Source organism: Aotus nancymaae, unplaced genomic scaffold, assembly GCF_030222135.1.
Source record: "Aotus nancymaae isolate 86718 unplaced genomic scaffold, 86718_ANA_hifiasm-v0.15.2.pri h1tg000001l, whole genome shotgun sequence".
Taxonomy (NCBI): domain Eukaryota; kingdom Metazoa; phylum Chordata; class Mammalia; order Primates; family Aotidae; genus Aotus; species Aotus nancymaae.
In genome coordinates, this window is record NW_026988412.1 from 17,901,592 (window position 1) to 17,921,358 (window position 19,767).

A 19,767-nucleotide genomic window follows, 5' to 3' on the forward strand; every position below is an offset into this window, starting at 1 on the left:
GCACGGCGGAATTTTAAAGTCCTAAAGTGCCTGCTATCCAGAAGTCAAGGTGTCTGACATCCAGAATGTTACTAGGTCAGCATTCTACCGTTCTGAGAGATTCTGGGTTCTAGAATCAATTGATGGCAGAGTTCTGGAATGTCAGGATGTTCTAACTCAAGAATACTTGCGTGTCTGAACTCGAGAGTCATTCAATGTCCACATTCCGGATCACAGGGTGTCTGAATTCCAGAAGCACCAAATGTCTGCATTCTAGAATCGGAATGTGGCGGAATTCTAGAATGCACAGCACGGCGGAATTCTAAAGTCCTAAAATGCCTGCTATCCGGAAGTTAAGGTGTCTGACATCAAGATTGCTACCAAGTCAGAATTATATCATTCTGAAAGATTCTGGGATCTAGAATCAATGGACGGCTGAGTTCCAGAATGTCAGGGTGGCAAAACTCTAGAATACTTGCGTGTCGGAACTCGAGAGTCATTCAATGTCCACATTCCAGAACTCTGGATGTCTGAATTATAGAAGCACGAAATGTCTGCATTCTAGAATCGGAATGTGGCGGAATTCTAGAATGCACAGCACAGCGGATTTCTAAAGTCCTAAAATGCCTACTAGCCGAAAGTTAAGGTGTCTGACGACCAGAATGTTACTAGGTCAGCATTCTACCGTTCTGAGAGATTCTGGGTTCTAGAGTCAATGGACGGCAGAGTTCCGGAATGTCAGGGTGTCCAAACTCTAGAATCCTTGAGTGTTTGAACTCGAGAGTCATTCAATATCCATATTCCGGGTCACAGGGTGACTGAATTCCAGAAGCACCAAATGTCTGCTTTCTAGAATCGGAATGTGGCGGATTTCTAGAATGCACAGCACGGCGGAATTCGAAAGTCCTAAAATGCCTGCTATCGGGAAGTTAAGGTGTCTGACATCCAGAATGCTGCCACGTCAGAATTATACCATTCTGAAAGATTCTGGGATCTAGAATCAATGGACGGTTGAGTTCCAGAATGTCAGGGTGGCAAAATTCTAGAATCCTTGCGTGTCTGAACTCGAGAGTCATTCAATGTCCACATTCCGGATCACAGGGTGTCTGAATTCCAGAAGCACCAAATGTCTGCATTCTAGAATCGGAATGTGGCGGAATTCTAGAATGCACAGCACGGCAGAATTCTAAAGTCCTAAAATGCCTGATATTCGGAAGTTAAGGAGTCTGACATCCAGAATGTTACTAGGTCAGCATTCTATCGTTCTGAGAGATTCTGGGTTCTAGAATCAATGGACGGCAGAGTTCTGGAATGTCAGGGTGTCCAAATTCTAGAATCCTTCCGTGTTTGAACTCGTGAGTCATTCAATGTCCACATTCCAGATCAAAGTGTGTCTGAATTCCAGAAGCACCAAATGTCTGCATTCTAGAATCGGAATGTGGCGGAATTCTAGAATGCACAGCACGGCAGATATCTAAAGTCCTAAAATGCCTGCTATCGGGAAGTTAAGGTGTCTGACATCCAGAATGTTACTAGGTCAGCATTCTACCGTTCTGAGAGGTTCTGGGTTCTAGAATCAATGGACGGCAGAGATGTGGCATGTCAGGTTGTCCAAACTCTAGAATCCTTGCGTGTCTGAACTCGAGAGTCATTCAATGTCCACATTCCGGATCACAGGGTGTCTGAATTCCAGAAGCACCAAATGTCTGCATTCTAGAATCGGAATGTGGTAGAATTCTAGAATGCACAGCACGGCGGAATTCTAAAGTCCTAAAATGCCTGCTCTCCGGAAGTTAAGATGTCTCACACCCAGAATGCTACCACATCAGAATTATACCATTCTGAATCATTCTGGGATCTAGAATCAATGGACGGGTGAGTTCCAGAATGTCAGGGTGGCAAAACTCTAGAATCCTTGTGTGTCTGAACTCGAGAGTCATTCAATGTCCACATTCCAGAACTCTGGATGTCTGAATTATAGAAGCACGAAATGTCTGCATTCTAGGATCGGAATGTGGCGGAATTCTAGAATGCACAGCACGGCGGAATTCTAAAGTCCTAAAATGCCTCCTATCCGGAAGTTAAGGTGTCTGACATCCAGAATGGTACCACATCAGAATTATACCATTCTGAAACATTCTGCGATCTAGAATCAATGGACGGGTGAGTTCCAGAATGTCAGGGCGGCAAAACTCTAGAATCCTGGCTTGTCTGAACTCGAGAGTCATTCAATGTCCACATTCCAGAACTCTGGATGTCTGAATTATGGAAGCACCAAATGTCTGCATTCTAGAATCGGAATGTGGCGGAATTCTAGAATGCACAGCACGGCAGAATTCTAAAGTCCTAAAATGCCTGTTATCCGGAAGTTAAGTGTCTGACATCCCGAATGCTACCACGTCAGAATTATATCATTCTGAAACATTCTGGGATCTAGAATCAATGGATGGCTGGGTTCCAGAGTGCAAGGGTGGCAAAACTCCAGAATCATTGCGTGTCTGAACTCGAGAGTCATCCAATGTCCACATTCCAGAATTCTGGATGTCTGAAATATAGAAGCACCAAATGTCTGCATTCTAGTATCAGAATGTGGCGGAATTCTAGAATGCACAGCACGGCGGAATTTTAAAGTCCTAAAGTGCCTGCTATCCAGAAGTCAAGGTGTCTGACATCCAGAATGTTACTAGGTCAGCATTCTACCGTTCTGAGAGATTCTGGGTTCTAGAATCAATTGATGGCAGAGTTCTGGAATGTCAGGGTGTTCAAACTCAAGAATACTTGCGTGTCTGAACTCGAGAGTCATTCAATGTCCACATTCCGGATCACAGGGTGTCTGAATTCCAGAAGCACCAAATGTCTGCATTCTAGCATCGGAATGTGGCGGAATTCTAGAATGCAGAGCACGGCGGAATTCTAAAGTCCTAAAATGCCTGCTATCCGGAAGTTAAGGTGTCTGACATCAAGAATGCTACCAACTCAGAATTATATCATTCTGAAAGATTCTGGGATCTAGAATCAATGGACGGCTGAGTTCCAGAATGTCAGGGTGGCAAAACTCTAGAATACTTGCGTGTCTGAACTCGAGAGTCATTCAATGTCCACATTCCAGAACTCTGGATGTCTGAATTATAGAAGCACCAAATGTCAGCATTCTAGAATCGGAATGTGGCGGAATTCTAGAATGCACAGCACGGCGGATTTCTAAAGTCCTAAAATGCCTACTAGCCGAAAGTTAAGGTGTCTGACGACCAGAATGTTACTAGGTCAGCATTCTACCGTTCTGAGAGATTCTGGGTTCTAGAGTCAATGGACGGCAGAGTTCCGGAATGTCAGGGTGTCCAAACTCTAGAATCCCTGAGTGTTTGAACTCGAGAGTCATTCAATATCCATATTCCGGGTCACAGGGTGACTGAATTCCAGAAGCACCAAATGTCTGCTTTCTTGAGTCGGAATGTGGCGGAATTCTAGAATGCACAGCACGGTGGAATTCGAAAGTCCTAAAATGCCTGCTATCCGGAAGTTAAGGTGTCTGACATCCAGAATGCTACCACGTCAGAATTATACCATTCTGAAAGATTCTGGGATCTAGAATCAATGGACGGCTGAGTTCCAGAATGTCAGGGTGGCAAAACTCTAGAATCCTTGCGTGTCTGAACTCGAGAGTCATTCAATGTCCACATTCCAGAACTCTGGATGTCTGAATTATAGAAGCACCAAATGTCTGCATTCTAGAATCGGAATGTGGCAGAATTCTAGAATGCACAGCACGGCGGAAATCTAAAGTCCTAAAATGCCTGCTATCCGGAAGTTAAGGTGTCTGACATCCAGAATGTTACTAGGTCAGCATTCTACCGTTCTGAGAGATTCTGGGTTCTAGAATCAATGGACGGCAGAGATCTGGCTTCGCAGGGTGTCCAAACTCTAGAATCCTTGCGTGTCTGAACTCGGGAGTCATTCAATGTCCACATTCCGGATCACAGGGTGTCTGAATTCCAGAAGCACCAAATGTCTGCATTCTAGAATCGGAATGTTGCGGAATTCTAGAATGCAAAGCACGGCAGAATTCTAAAGTCCTAAAATGCCTGATATTCGGAAGTTAAGGAGTCTGACATCCAGAATGTTACTAGGTCAGCATTCTACCGTTCTGAGAGATTCTGGGTTCTAGAATCAATGGACGGCAGAGTTCTGGAATGTCAGGGTGTCCAAACTCTAGAATCCTTCCGTGTCTGAACTCGTGAGTCATTCAATGTCCACATTCCAGATCAAAGGGTGTCTGAATTCCAGAAGCACCAAATGTCTGCTTTCTAGAATCGGAATGTGGCAGAATTCTAGAATGCACAGCACGGCGGAATTCTAAAGTCCTAAAATGCCTGCTATCGGGAAGTTAAGGTGTCTGACATCCAGAATGCTGCCACGTCAGAATCATACCATTCTGAAAGATTCTGGGATCTAGAATCAATGGATGGCTGAGTTCCAGAATGTCAGGGTGGCAAAACTCTAGAATCCTTGCGTGTCTGAACTCGAGAGTCATTCAATGTCCTCATTCCGGATCACAGGGTGTCTGAATTCCAGAAGCACCAAATGTCTGCATTCTAGAATCGGAATGTGGCGGAATTCTAGAATGCACAGCACGGCAGAATTCTAAATTCCTAAAATGCCTGATATTCGGAAGTTAAGGAGTCTGACATCCAGAATGTTACTAGGTCAGCATTCTATCGTTCTGAGAGATTCTGGGTTCTAGAATCAATGGACGGCAGAGTTCTGGAATGTCAGGGTGTCCAAACTCTAGAATCCTTCCGTGTTTGAACTCGTGAGTCATTCAATGTCCACATTCCAGATCAAAGAGTGTCTGAATTCCAGAAGCACCAAATGTCTGCATTCTAGAATCGGAATGTGGCGGAATTCTAGAATGCACAGCACGGCGGATATCTAAAGTCCTAAAATGCCTGCTATCGGGAAGTTAAGGTGTCTGACATCCAGAATGTTACTAGGTCAGCATTCTACCGTTCTGAGAGGTTCTGGGTTCTAGAATCAATGGACGGCAGAGATCTGGCATGTCAGGTTGTCCAAACTCTAGAATCCTTGCGTGTCTGAACTCGAGAGTCATTCAATGTCCACATTCCGGATCACAGGGTGTCTGAATTGCAGAAGCACCAAATGTCTGCATTCTAGAATCGGAATGTGGTAGAATTCTAGAATGCACAGCACGGCGGAATTCTAAAGTCCTAAAATGCCTGCTCTCCGGAAGTTAAGATGTCTCACACCCAGAATGCTACCACATCAGAATTATACCATTCTGAATCATTCTGGGATCTAGAATCAATGGACGGGTGAGTTCCAGAATGTCAGGGTGGCAAAACTCTAGAATCCTTGTGTGTCTGAACTCGAGAGTCATTCAATGTCCACATTCCAGAACTCTGGATGTCTGAATTATAGAAGCACGAAATGTCTGCATTCTAGAATCGGAATGTGGCGGAATTCTAGAATGCACAGCACGGCGGAATTCTAAAGTCCTAAAATGCCTGCTATCCGGAAGTTAAGGTGTCTGACATCCAGAATGGTACCACATCAGAATTATACCATTCTGAAACATTCTGGGATCTAGAATCAATGGACCGTTGAGTTCCAGAATGTCAGGGCGGCAAAACTCTAGAATCCTGGCTTGTCTGAACTCGAGAGTCATTCAATGTCCACATTCCAGAACTCTGGATGTCTGAATTATGGAAGCACCAAATGTCTGCATTCTAGAATCGGAATGTGGCGGAATTCTAGAATGCACAGCACGGCGGAATTCTAAAGTCCTAAAATGCCTGCTATCCGGAAGTTAAGCTGTCTGACATCCCGAATGCTACCACGTCAGAATTATACCATTCTGAAAGATTCTGGGATCTAGAATCAATGGACGGCTGTGTTCCAGAGTGCAAGGGTGGCAAAACTCCAGAATCATTGCGTGTCTGAACTCGAGAGTAATCCAATGTCCACATTCCAGAATTCTGGATGTCTGAAATATAGAAGCACCAAATGTCTGCATTCTAGTATCAGAATGTGGCGGAATTCTAGAATGCACAGCACGGCGGAATTTTAAAGTCCTAAAGTGCCTGCTATCCAGAAGTCAAGGTGTCTGACATCCAGAATGTTACTAGGTCAGCATTCTACCGTTCTGAGAGATTCTGGGTTCTAGAATCAATTGATGGCAGAGTTCTGGAATGTCAGGGTGTTCAAACTCAAGAATACTTGCGTGTCTGAACTCGAGAGTCATTCAATGTCCACATTCCGGATCACAGGGTGTCTGAATTCCAGAAGCACCAAATGTCTGCATTCTAGAATCGGAATGTGGTGGAATTCTAGAATGCACAGCACGGCGGAATTCTAAAGTCCTAAAATGCCTGCTATCCGGAAGTTAAGGTGTCTGACATCAAGATTGCTACCAAGTCAGAATTATATCATTCTGAAAGATTCTGGGATCTAGAATCAATGGACGGCTGAGTTCCAGAATGTCAGGGTGGCAAAACTCTAGAATACTTGCGTGTCGGAACTCGAGAGTCATTCAATGTCCACATTCCAGAACTCTGGATGTCTGAATTATAGAAGCACGAAATGTCTGCATTCTAGAATCGGAATGTGGCGGAATTCTAGAATGCACAGCACAGCAGATTTCTAAAGTCCTAAAATGCCTACTAGCCGAAAGTTAAGGTGTCTGACGACCAGAATGTTACTAGGTCAGCATTCTACCGTTCTGAGAGATTCTGGGTTCTAGAGTCAATGGACGGCAGAGTTCCGGAATGTCAGGGTGTCCAAACTCTAGAATCCTTGAGTGTTTGAACTCGAGAGTCATTCAATATCCATATTCCGGGTCACAGGGTGACTGAATTCCAGAAGCACCAAATGTCTGCTTTCTAGAATCGGAATGTGGCGGAATACTAGAATGCACAGCACGGCGGAATTCGAAAGTCCTAAAATGCCTGCTATCGGGAAGTTAAGGTGTCTGACATCCAGAATGCTGCCACGTCAGAATTATACCATTCTGAAAGATTCTGGGATCTAGAATCAATGGACGGTTGAGTTCCAGAATGTCAGGGTGGCAAAACTCTAGAATCCTTGCGTGTCTGAACTCGAGAGTCATTCAATGTCCACATTCCGGATCACAGGGTGTCTGAATTCCAGAAGCACCAAATGTCTGCATTCTAGAATCGGAATGTGGCGGAATTCTAGAATGCACAGCACGGCGGAATTCTAAAGTCCTAAAATGCCTGCTATCCGGAAGTTAAGGTGTCTGACATCAAGATTGCTACCAAGTCAGAATTATATCATTCTGAAAGATTCTGGGATCTAGAATCAATGGACGGCTGAGTTCCAGAATGTCAGGGTGGCAAAACTCTAGAATACTTGCGTGTCGGAACTCGAGAGTCATTCAATGTCCACATTCCAGAACTCTGGATGTCTGAATTATAGAAGCACGAAATGTCTGCATTCTAGAATCGGAATGTGGCGGAATTCTAGAATGCACAGCACAGCGGATTTCTAAAGTCCTAAAATGCCTACTAGCCGAAAGTTAAGGTGTCTGACGACCAGAATGTTACTAGGTCAGCATTCTACCGTTCTGAGAGATTCTGGGTTCTAGAGTCAATGGACGGCAGAGTTCCGGAATGTCAGGGTGTCCAAACTCTAGAATCCTTGAGTGTTTGAACTCGAGAGTCATTCAATATCCATATTCCGGGTCACAGGGTGACTGAATTCCAGAAGCACCAAATGTCTGCTTTCTAGAATCGGAATGTGGCGGAATTCTAGAATGCACAGCACGGCGGAATTCGAAAGTCCTAAAATGCCTGCTATCGGGAAGTTAAGGTGTCTGACATCCAGAATGCTGCCACGTCAGAATTATACCATTCTGAAAGATTCTGGGATCTAGAATCAATGGACGGTTGAGTTCCAGAATGTCAGGGTGGCAAAACTCTAGAATCCTTGCGTGTCTGAACTCGAGAGTCATTCAATGTCCACATTCCGGATCACAGGGTGTCTGAATTCCAGAAGCACCAAATGTCTGCATTCTATAATCGGAATGTGGCGGAATTCTAGAATGCACAGCACGGCAGAATTCTAAAGTCCTAAAATGCCTGATATTCGGAAGTTAAGGAGTCTGACATCCAGAATGTTACTAGGTCAGCATTCTATCGTTCTGAGAGATTCTGGGTTCTAGAATCAATGGACGGCAGAGTTCTGGAATGTCAGGGTGTCCAAATTCTAGAATCCTTCCGTGTTTGAACTCGTGAGTCATTCAATGTCCACATTCCAGATCAAAGTGTGTCTGAATTCCAGAAGCACCAAATGTCTGCATTCTAGAATCGGAATGTGGCGGAATTCTAGAATGCACAGCACGGCGGATATCTAAAGTCCTAAAATGCCTGCTATCGGGAAGTGAAGGTGTCTGACATCCAGAATGTTACTAGGTCAGCATTCTACCGTTCTGAGAGGTTCTGGGTTCTAGAATCAATGGACGGCAGAGATGTGGCATGTCAGGTTGTCCAAACTCTAGAATCCTTGCGTGTCTGAACTCGAGAGTCATTCAATGTCCACATTCCGGATCACAGGGTGTCTGAATTCCAGAAGCACCAAATGTCTGCATTCTAGAATCGGAATGTGGTAGAATTCTAGAATGCACAGCACGGCGGAATTCTAAAGTCCTAAAATGCCTGCTCTCCGGAAGTTAAGATGTCTCACACCCAGAATGCTACCACATCAGAATTATACCATTCTGAATCATTCTGGGATCTAGAATCAATGGACGGGTGAGTTCCAGAATGTCAGGGTGGCAAAACTCTAGAATCCTTGTGTGTCTGAACTCGAGAGTCATTCAATGTCCACATTCCAGAACTCTGGATGTCTGAATTATAGAAGCACGAAATGTCTGCATTCTAGGATCGGAATGTGGCGGAATTCTAGAATGCACAGCACGGCGGTATTCTAAAGTCCTAAAATGCCTGCTATCCAGAAGTTAAGGTGTCTGACATCCAGAATGGTACCACATCAGAATTATACCATTCTGAAACATTCTGGGATCTAGAATCAATGGACGGGTGAGTTCCAGAATGTCAGGGCGGCAAAACTCTAGAATCCTGGCTTGTCTGAACTCGAGAGTCATTCAATGTCCACATTCCAGAACTCTGGATGTCTGAATTATGGAAGCACCAAATGTCTGCATTCTAGAATCGGAATGTGGCGGAATTCTAGAATGCACAGCACGGCAGAATTCTAAAGTCCTAAAATGCCTGTTATCCGGAAGTTAAGGTGTCTGACATCCCGAATGCTACCACGTCAGAATTATATCATTCTGAAACATTCTGGGATCTAGAATCAATGGATGGCTGAGTTCCAGAGTGCAAGGGTGGCAAAACTCCAGAATCATTGCGTGTCTGAACTCGAGAGTCATCCAATGTCCACATTCCAGAATTCTGGATGTCTGAAATATAGAAGCACCAAATGTCTGCATTCTAGTATCAGAATGTGGCGGAATTCTAGAATGCACAGCATGGCGGAATTTTAAAGTCCTAAAGTGCCTGCTATCCAGAAGTCAAGGTGTCTGACATCCAGAATGTTACTAGGTCAGCATTCTACCGTTCTGAGAGATTCTGGGTTCTAGAATCAATTGATGGCAGAGTTCTGGAATGTCAGGGTGTTCAAACTCAAGAATACTTGCGTGTCTGAACTCGAGAGTCATTCAATGTCCACATTCCGGATCACAGGGTGTCTGAATTCCAGAAGCACCAAATGTCTGCATTCTAGAATCGGAATGTGGCGGAATTCTAGAATGCAGAGCACGGCGGAATTCTAAAGTCCTAAAATGCCTGCTATCCGGAAGTTAAGGTGTCTGACATCAAGAATGCTACCAAGTCAGAATTATATCATTCTGAAAGATTCTGGGATCTAGAATCAATGGACGGCTGAGTTCCAGAATGTCAGGGTGGCAAAACTCTAGAATACTTGCGTGTCTGAACTCGAGAGTCATTCAATGTCCACATTCCAGAACTCTGGAGGTCTGAATTATAGAAGCACCAAATGTCAGCATTCTAGAATCGGAATGTGGCGGAATTCTAGAATGCACAGCACGGCGGATTTCTAAAGTCCTAAAATGCCTACTAGCCGAAAGTTAAGGTGTCTGACGACCAGAATGTTACTAGGTCAGCATTCTACCGTTCTGAGAGATTCTGGGTTCTAGAGTCAATGGACGGCAGAGTTCCGGAATGTCAGGGTGTCCAAACTCTAGAATCCTTGAGTGTTTGAACTCGAGAGTCATTCAATATCCATATTCCGGGTCACAGGGTGACTGAATTCCAGAAGCACCAAATGTCTGCTTTCTTGAATCGGAATGTGGCGGAATTCTAGAATGCACAGCACGGTGGAATTCGAAAGTCCTAAAATGCCTGCTATCCGGAAGTTAAGGTGTCTGACATCCAGAATGCTACCACGTCAGAATTATACCATTCTGAAAGATTCTGGGATCTAGAATCAATGGACGGCTGAGTTCCAGAATGTCAGGGTGGCAAAACTCTAGAATCCTTGCGTGTCTGAACTCGAGAGTCATTCAATGTCCACATTCCAGAACTCTGGATGTCTGAATTATAGAAGCACCAAATGTCTGCATTCTAGAATCGGAATGTGGCAGAATTCTAGAATGCACAGTACGGCGGAATTCTAAAGTCCTAAAATGCCTGCTATCCGGAAGTTAAGGTGTCTGACATCCAGAATGTTACTAGGTCAGCATTCTACCGTTCTGAGAGATTCTGGGTTCTAGAATCAATGGACGGCAGAGTTCTGGAATGTCAGGGTGTCCAAACTCTAGAATCCTTCCGTGTCTGAACTCGTGAGTCATTCAATGTCCACATTCCAGATCAAAGGGTGTCTGAATTCCAGAAGCACCAAATGTCTGCTTTCTAGAATCGGAATGTGGCAGAATTCTAGAATGCACAGCACGGCGGAATTCTAAAGTCCTAAAATGCCAGCTATCGGGAAGTTAAGGTGTCTGACATCCAGAATGTTACTAGGTCTGCATTCTACAGTTCTGAGAGATTCTGGGTTCTAGATTCAATGGACGGCAGAGATCTGGCATGTCAGGGTGTCCAAACTCTAGAATCCTTGCGTGTCTGAACTCGAGAGTCATTCAATGTCCACATTCCGGATCACAGGGTGTCTGAATTCCAGAAGCACCAAATGTCAGCATTCTAGAATCGGAATGTGGTAGAATTCTAGAATGCACAGCACGGCGGAATTCGAATGTCCTAAAATGCCTGCTATCGGGAAGTTAAGGTGTCTGACATCCAGAATGCTGCCACGTCAGAATTATACCATTCTGAAAGATTCTGGGATCTAGAATCAATGGACGGCTGAGTTCCAGAATGTCAGGGTGGCAAAACTCTAGAATCCTTGCGTGTCTGAACTCGAGAGTCATTCAATGTCCACATTCCGGATCACAGGGTGTCTGAATTCCAGAAGCACCAAATGTCTGCATTCTAGAATCGGAATGTGGCGGAATTCTAGAATGCACAGCACGGCAGAATTCTAAAGTCCTAAAATGCCTGATATTCGGAAGTTAAGGAGTCTGACATCCAGAATGTTACTCGGTCAGCATTCTATCGTTCTGAGAGATTCTGGGTTCTAGAATCAATGGACGGCAGAGTTCTGGAATGTCAGGGTGTCCAAACTCTAGAATCCTTCCGTGTTTGAACTCGTGAGTCATTCAATGTCCACATTCCAGATCAAAGTGTGTCTGAATTCCAGAAGCACCAAATGTCTTCATTCTAGAATCGGAATGTGGCGGAATTCTAGAATGCACAGCACGGCGGATATCTAAAGTCCTAAAATGCCTGCTATCGGGAAGTTAAGGTGTCTGACATCCAGAATGTTACTAGGTCAGCATTCTACCGTTCTGAGAGGTTCTGGGTTCTAGAATCAATGGACGGCAGAGATGTGGCATGTCAGGTTGTCCAAACTCTAGAATCTTTGCGTGTCTGAACTCGAGAGTCATTCAATGTCCACATTCCGGATCACAGGGTGTCTGAATTCCAGAAGCACCAAATGTCTGCATTCTAGAATCGGAATGTGGTAGAATTCTAGAATGCACAGCACGGCGGAATTCTAAAGTCCTAAAATGCCTGCTCCCCGGAAGTTAAGATGTCTCACACCCAGAATGCTACCACATCAGAATTATACCATTCTGAATCATTCTGGGATCTAGAATCAATGGACGGGTGAGTTCCAGAATGTCAGGGTGGTAAAACTCTAGAATCCTTGTGTGTCTGAACTCGAGAGTCATTCAATGTCCACATTCCAGAACTCTGGATGTCTGAATTATAGAAGCACGAAATGTCTGCATTCTAGAATCGGAATGTGGCGGAATTCTAGAATGCACAGCACGGCGGAATTCTAAAGTCCTAAAATGCCTGCTATCCGGAAGTTAAGGTGTCTGACATCCAGAATGGTACCACATCAGAATTATACCATTCTGAAACATTCTGGGATCTAGAATCAATGGACGGGTGAGTTCCAGAATGTCAGGGCGGCAAAACTCTAGAATCCTGGCTTGTCTGAACTCGAGAGTCATTCAATGTCCACATTCCAGAACTCTGGATATCTGAATTATGGAAGCACCAAATGTCTGCATTCTAGAATCGGAATGTGGCGGAATTCTAGAATGCACAGCACGGCAGAATCCTAAAGTCCTAAAATGCCTGTTATCCGGAAGTTAAGGTGTCTGACATCCCGAATGCTACCACGTCAGAATTATATCATTCTGAAACATTCTGGGATCTAGAATCAATGGACGGCTGAGTTCCAGAGTGCAAGTGTGGCAAAACTCCAGAATCATTGCGTGTCTGAACTCGAGAGTCATCCAATGTCCACATTCCAGAATTCTGGATGTCTGAAATATAGAAGCACCAAATGTCTGCATTCTAGTATCAGAATGTGGCGGAATTCTAGAATGCACAGCACGGCGGAATTTTAAAGTCCTAAAGTGCCTGCTATCCAGAAGTCAAGGTGTCTGACATCCAGAATGTTACTAGGTCAGCATTCTACCGTTCTGAGAGATTCTGGGTTCTAGAATCAATTGATGGCAGAGTTCTGGAATGTCAGGGTGTTCAAACTCAAGAATACTTGCGTGTCTGAACTCGAGAGTCATTCAATGTCCACATTCCGGATCACAGGGTGCCTGAATTCCAGAAGCACCAAATGTCTGCATTCTAGCATCGGAATGTGGCGGAATTCTAGAATGCAGAGCACGGCGGAATTCTAAAATCCTAAAATGCCTGCTATCCGGAAGTTAAGGTGTCTGACATCAAGAATGCTACCAAGTCAGAATTATATCATTCTGAAAGATTCTGGGATCTAGAATCAATGGACGGCTGAGTTCCAGAATGTCAGGGTGGCAAAACTCTAGAATACTTGCGTGTCTGAACTCGAGAGTCATTCAATGTCCACATTCCAGAACTCTGGATGTCTGAATTATAGAAGCACCAAATGTCAGCATTCTAGAATCGGAATGTGGCGGAATTCTAGAATGCACAGCACGGCGGATTTCTAAAGTCCTAAAATGCCTACTAGCCGAAAGTTAAGGTGTCTGACGACCAGAATGTTACTAGGTCAGCATTCTACCATTCTGAGAGATTCTGGGTTCTAGAGTCAATGGACGGCAGAGTTCCGGAATGTCAGGGTGTCCAAACTCTAGAATCCTTGAGTGTTTGAACTCGAGAGTCATTCAATATCCATATTCCGGGTCACAGGGTGACTGAATTCCAGAAGCACCAAATGTCTGCATTCTAGAATCGGAATGTTGCGGAATTCTAGAATGCAAAGCACGGCAGAATTCTAAAGTCCTAAAATGCCTGATATTCGGGAGTTAAGGAGTCTGACATCCAGAATGTTACTAGGTCAGCATTCTACCGTTCTGAGAGATTCTGGGTTCTAGAATCAATGGACGGCAGAGTTCTGGAATGTCAGGGTGTCCAAACTCTAGAATCCTTCCGTGTCTGAACTCGTGAGTCATTCAATGTCCACATTCCAGATCAAAGGGTGTCTGAATTCCAGAAGCACCAAATGTCTGCTTTCTAGAATCGGAATGTGGCAGAATTCTAGAATGCACAGCACGGCGGAATTCTAAAGTCCTAAAATGCCAGCTATCGGGAAGTTAAGGTGTCTGACATCCAGAATGTTACTAGGTCTGCATTCTACAGTTCTGAGAGATTCTGGGTTCTAGATTCAATGGACGGCAGAGATCTGGCATGTCAGGGTGTCCAAACTCTAGAATCCTTGCGTGTCTGAACTCGAGAGTCATTCAATGTCCACATTCCGGATCACAGGGTGTCTGAATTCCAGAAGCACCAAATGTCAGCATTCTAGAATCGGAATGTGGTAGAATTCTAGAATGCACAGCACGGCGGAATTCGAATGTCCTAAAATGCCTGCTATCGGGAAGTTAAGGTGTCTGACATCCAGAATGCTGCCACGTCAGAATTATACCATTCTGAAAGATTCTGGGATCTAGAATCAATGGACGGCTGAGTTCCAGAATGTCAGGGTGGCAAAACTCTAGAATCCTTGTGTGTCTGAACTCGAGAGTCATTCAATGTCCACATTCCGGATCACAGGGTGTCTGAATTCCAGAAGCACCAAATGTCTGCATTCTAGAATCGGAATGTGGCGGAATTCTAGAATGCACAGCACGGCAGAATTCTAAAGTCCTAAAATGCCTGATATTCGGAAGTTAAGGAGTCTGACATCCAGAATGTTACTCGGTCAGCATTCTATCGTTCTGAGAGATTCTGGGTTCTAGAATCAATGGACGGCAGAGTTCTGGAATGTCAGGGTGTCCAAACTCTAGAATCCTTCCGTGTTTGAACTCGTGAGTCATTCAATGTCCACATTCCAGATCAAAGTGTGTCTGAATTCCAGAAGCACCAAATGTCTTCATTCTAGAATCGGAATGTGGCGGAATTCTAGAATGCACAGCACGGCGGATATCTAAAGTCCTAAAATGCCTGCTATCGGGAAGTTAAGGTGTCTGACATCCAGAATGTTACTAGGTCAGCATTCTACCGTTCTGAGAGGTTCTGGGTTCTAGAATCAATGGACGGCAGAGATGTGGCATGTCAGGTTGTCCAAACTCTAGAATCTTTGCGTGTCTGAACTCGAGAGTCATTCAATGTCCACATTCCGGATCACAGGGTGTCTGAATTCCAGAAGCACCAAATGTCTGCATTCTAGAATCGGAATGTGGTAGAATTCTAGAATGCACAGCACGGCGGAATTCTAAAGTCCTAAAATGCCTGCTCCCCGGAAGTTAAGATGTCTCACACCCAGAATGCTACCACATCAGAATTATACCATTCTGAATCATTCTGGGATCTAGAATCAATGGACGGGTGAGTTCCAGAATGTCAGGGTGGTAAAACTCTAGAATCCTTGTGTGTCTGAACTCGAGAGTCATTCAATGTCCACATTCCAGAACTCTGGATGTCTGAATTATAGAAGCACGAAATGTCTGCATTCTAGAATCGGAATGTGGCGGAATTCTAGAATGCACCGCACGGCGGAATTCTAAAGTCCTAAAATGCCTGCTATCCGGAAGTTAAGGTGTCTGACATCCAGAATGGTACCACATCAGAATTATACCATTCTGAAACATTCTGGGATCTAGAATCAATGGACGGGTGAGTTCCAGAATGTCAGGGCGGCAAAACTCTAGAATCCTGGCTTGTCTGAACTCGAGAGTCATTCAATGTCCACATTCCAGAACTCTGGATATCTGAATTATGGAAGCACCAAATGTCTGCATTCTAGAATCGGAATGTGGCGGAATTCTAGAATGCACAGCACGGCAGAATCCTAAAGTCCTAAAATGCCTGTTATCCGGAAGTTAAGGTGTCTGACATCCCGAATGCTACCACGTCAGAATTATATCATTCTGAAACATTCTGGGATCTAGAATCAATGGACGGCTGAGTTCCAGAGTGCAAGGGTGGCAAAACTCCAGAATCATTGCGTGTCTGAACTCGAGAGTCATCCAATGTCCACATTCCAGAATTCTGGATGTCTGAAATATAGAAGCACCAAATGTCTGCATTCTAGTATCAGAATGTGGCGGAATTCTAGAATGCACAGCACGGCGGAATTTTAAAGTCCTAAAGTGCCTGCTATCCAGAAGTCAAGGTGTCTGACATCCAGAATGTTACTAGGTCAGCATTCTACCGTTCTGAGAGATTCTGGGTTCTAGAATCAATTGATGGCAGAGTTCTGGAATGTCAGGGTGTTCAAACTCAAGAATACTTGCGTGTCTGAACTCGAGAGTCATTCAATGTCCACATTCCGGATCACAGGGTGCCTGAATTCCAGAAGCACCAAATGTCTGCATTCTAGCATCGGAATGTGGCGGAATTCTAGAATGCAGAGCACGGCGGAATTCTAAAATCCTAAAATGCCTGCTATCCGGAAGTTAAGGTGTCTGACATCAAGAATGCTACCAAGTCAGAATTATATCATTCTGAAAGATTCTGGGATCTAGAATCAATGGACGGCTGAGTTCCAGAATGTCAGGGTGGCAAAACTCTAGAATACTTGCGTGTCTGAACTCGAGAGTCATTCAATGTCCACATTCCAGAACTCTGGATGTCTGAATTATAGAAGCACCAAATGTCAGCATTCTAGAATCGGAATGTGGCGGAATTCTAGAATGCACAGCACGGCGGATTTCTAAAGTCCTAAAATGCCTACTAGTCGAAAGTTAAGGTGTCTGACGACCAGAATGTTACTAGGTCAGCATTCTACCGTTCTGAGAGATTCTGGGTTCTAGAGTCAATGGACGGCAGAGTTCCGGAATGTCAGGGTGTCCAAACTCTAGAATCCTTGAGTGTTTGAACTCGAGAGTCATTCAATATCCATATTCCGGGTCACAGGGTGACTGAATTCCAGAAGCACCAAATGTCTGCTTTCTAGAATCGGAATGTGGCGGAATTCTAGAATGCACAGCACGGTGGAATTCAAAAGTCCTAAAATGCCTGCTATCCGGAAGTTAAGGTGTCTGACATCCAGAATGCTACCACGTCAGAATTATACCATTCTGAAAGATTCTGGGATCTAGAATCAATGGACGGCTGAGTTCCAGAATGTCAGGGTGGCAAAACTCTAGAATCCTTGCGTGTCTGAACTCGAGAGTCATTCAATGTCCACATTCCAGAACTCTGGATGTCTGAATTATAGAAGCACCAAATGTCTGCATTCTAGAATCGGAATGTGGCAGAATTCTAGAATGCACAGTACGGCGGAATTCTAAAGTCCTAAAATGCCTGCTATCCGGAAGTTAAGGTGTCTGACATCCAGAATGTTACTAGGTCAGCATTCTACCGTTCTGAGAGATTCTGGGTTCTAGAATCAATGGACGGCAGAGATCTGGCTTCGCAGGGTGTCCAAACTCTAGAATCCTTGCGTGTCTGAACTCGGGAGTCATTCAATGTCCACATTCCGGATCACAGGGTGTCTGAATTCCAGAAGCACCAAATGTCTGCATTCTAGAATCGGAATGTTGCGGAATTCTAGAATGCAAAGCACGGCAGAATTCTAAAGTCCTAAAATGCCTGATATTCGGAAGTTAAGGAGTCTGACATCCAGAATGTTACTAGGTCAGCATTCTACCGTTCTGAGAGATTCTGGGTTCTAGAATCAATGGACGGCAGAGTTCTGGAATGTCAGGGTGTCCAAACTCTAGAATCCTTCCGTGTCTGAACTCGTGAGTCATTCAATGTCCTCATTCCAGATCAAAGGGTGTCTGAATTCCAGAAGCACCAAATGTCTGCTTTCTAGAATCGGAATGTGGCAGAATTCTAGAATGCACAGCACGGCGGAATTCTAAAGTACTAAAATGCCAGCTATCGGGAAGTTAAGGTGTCTGACATCCAGAATGTTACTAGGTCTGCATTCTACAGTTCTGAGAGATTCTGGGTTCTAGATTCAATGGACGGCAGAGATCTGGCATGTCAGGGTGTCCAAACTCTAGAATCCTTGCGTGTCTGAACTCGAGAGTCATTCAATATCCACATTCCGGATCACAGGGTGTCTGAATTCCAGAAGCACCAAATGTCAGCATTCTAGAATCGGAATGTGGTAGAATTCTAGAATGCACAGCACGGCGGAATTCTAAAGTCCTAAAATGCCTGCTATCCGGAAGTTAAGGTGTCTGACACCCAGAATGCTACCACATCAGAATTATACCATTCTGAAACATTCTGGGATCTAGAATCAATGGACGGGTGAGTTCCAGAATGTCAGGGTGGCAAAACTCTAGAATCCTGGCGTGTCTGAACTCGAGAGTCATTCAATGTCCACATTCCAGAACTCTGGATGTCTGAATTATAGAAGCACCAAATGTCTGCATTCTAGAATCGGAATGTGGCGGAATTCTAGAATGCACAGCACGGCGAAATTCTAAAGTCCTATAATGCCTGCTATCCGGAAGTTAAGGTGTCTGACATCCAGAATGCTACCACGTCAGAATTATACCATTCTGAAAGATTCTGGGATCTAGAATCAATGGACGGCTGAGTTCCAGAATGTCAGGGTGGCAAAACTCTAGAATCCTTGCGTGTCTGAAGTCGAGAGTCATTCAATGTCCACATTCCAGAACTCTGGATGTCTGAATTATAGGAGCACCAAATGTCTGCATTCTAGAATCGGAATGTGGCGGAATTCTAGAATGCACAGCACGGCGGAATTCTAAAGTCCTAAAATGCCTGCTATCCGGAAGTTAAGGTGTCTGACATCAAGAATGCTACCAAGTCAGAATTATACCATTCTGAAAGATTCTGGGATCTAGAATCAATGGACGGTTGAGTTCCAGAATGTCAGGGTGGCAAAACTCTAGAATCCTTGTGTGTCTGAACTCGAGAGTCATTCAATGTCCACATTCGAGAACTCTGGATGTCTGAATTACAGAAGCACGAAATGTCTGCATTCTAGAATCGGAATGTGGCGGAATTCTAGAATGCACAGCACGGCGGAATTCTAAAGTCCTAAAATGCCTGCTATCCGGTAGTCAAGGTGTCTGACATCAAGAATGCTACCAAGTCAGAATTATAACATTCTGAAAGATTCTGTGATCTAGAATCAATGGACGACTGAGTTCCAGAATGTCAGGGTGGCAAAACTCTAGAAACCTTGCGAGTCTGAACTCGAGAGTCATTCAATGTCCACATTCGAGAACTCTGGATGTCTGAATTATAGAATCACGAAATGTCTGCATTCTAGAATCGGAATGTGGCGGAATTCTAGAATGCACAGCACCGCGGAATTCTAGAGTCCTAAAATGCCTGCTATCCGGTAGTCAAGGTGTCTGACATCAAGAATGGTACCAAGTCAGAATTATAACATTCTGAAAGATTCTGTGATCTAGAATCAATGGACGACTGAGTTCCAGAATGTCAGGGTGGCAAAACTCTAGAATCCTTGCGTGTCTGAACTCGAGAGTCATTCAATGTCCACATTCCAGAACTCTGGATGTCTGAATTATAGAAGCACCAAATGTCTGCATTCTAGAATCGGAATGTGGCGGAATTCTAGAATGCACAGCATGGCGGAATTCTAAAGTCCTAAAATGCCTACTAGCCGAAAGTTAAGGTGTCTGACGACCAGTATGTTACTAGGCCAGCATTCTACCGTTCTGAGAGATTCTGTGTTCTAGAATCAATGGACGGCAGAGATCTGGAATGTCAGGGTGTCGAAACTCTAGAATCCTTGCGTGTCTGAACTCGA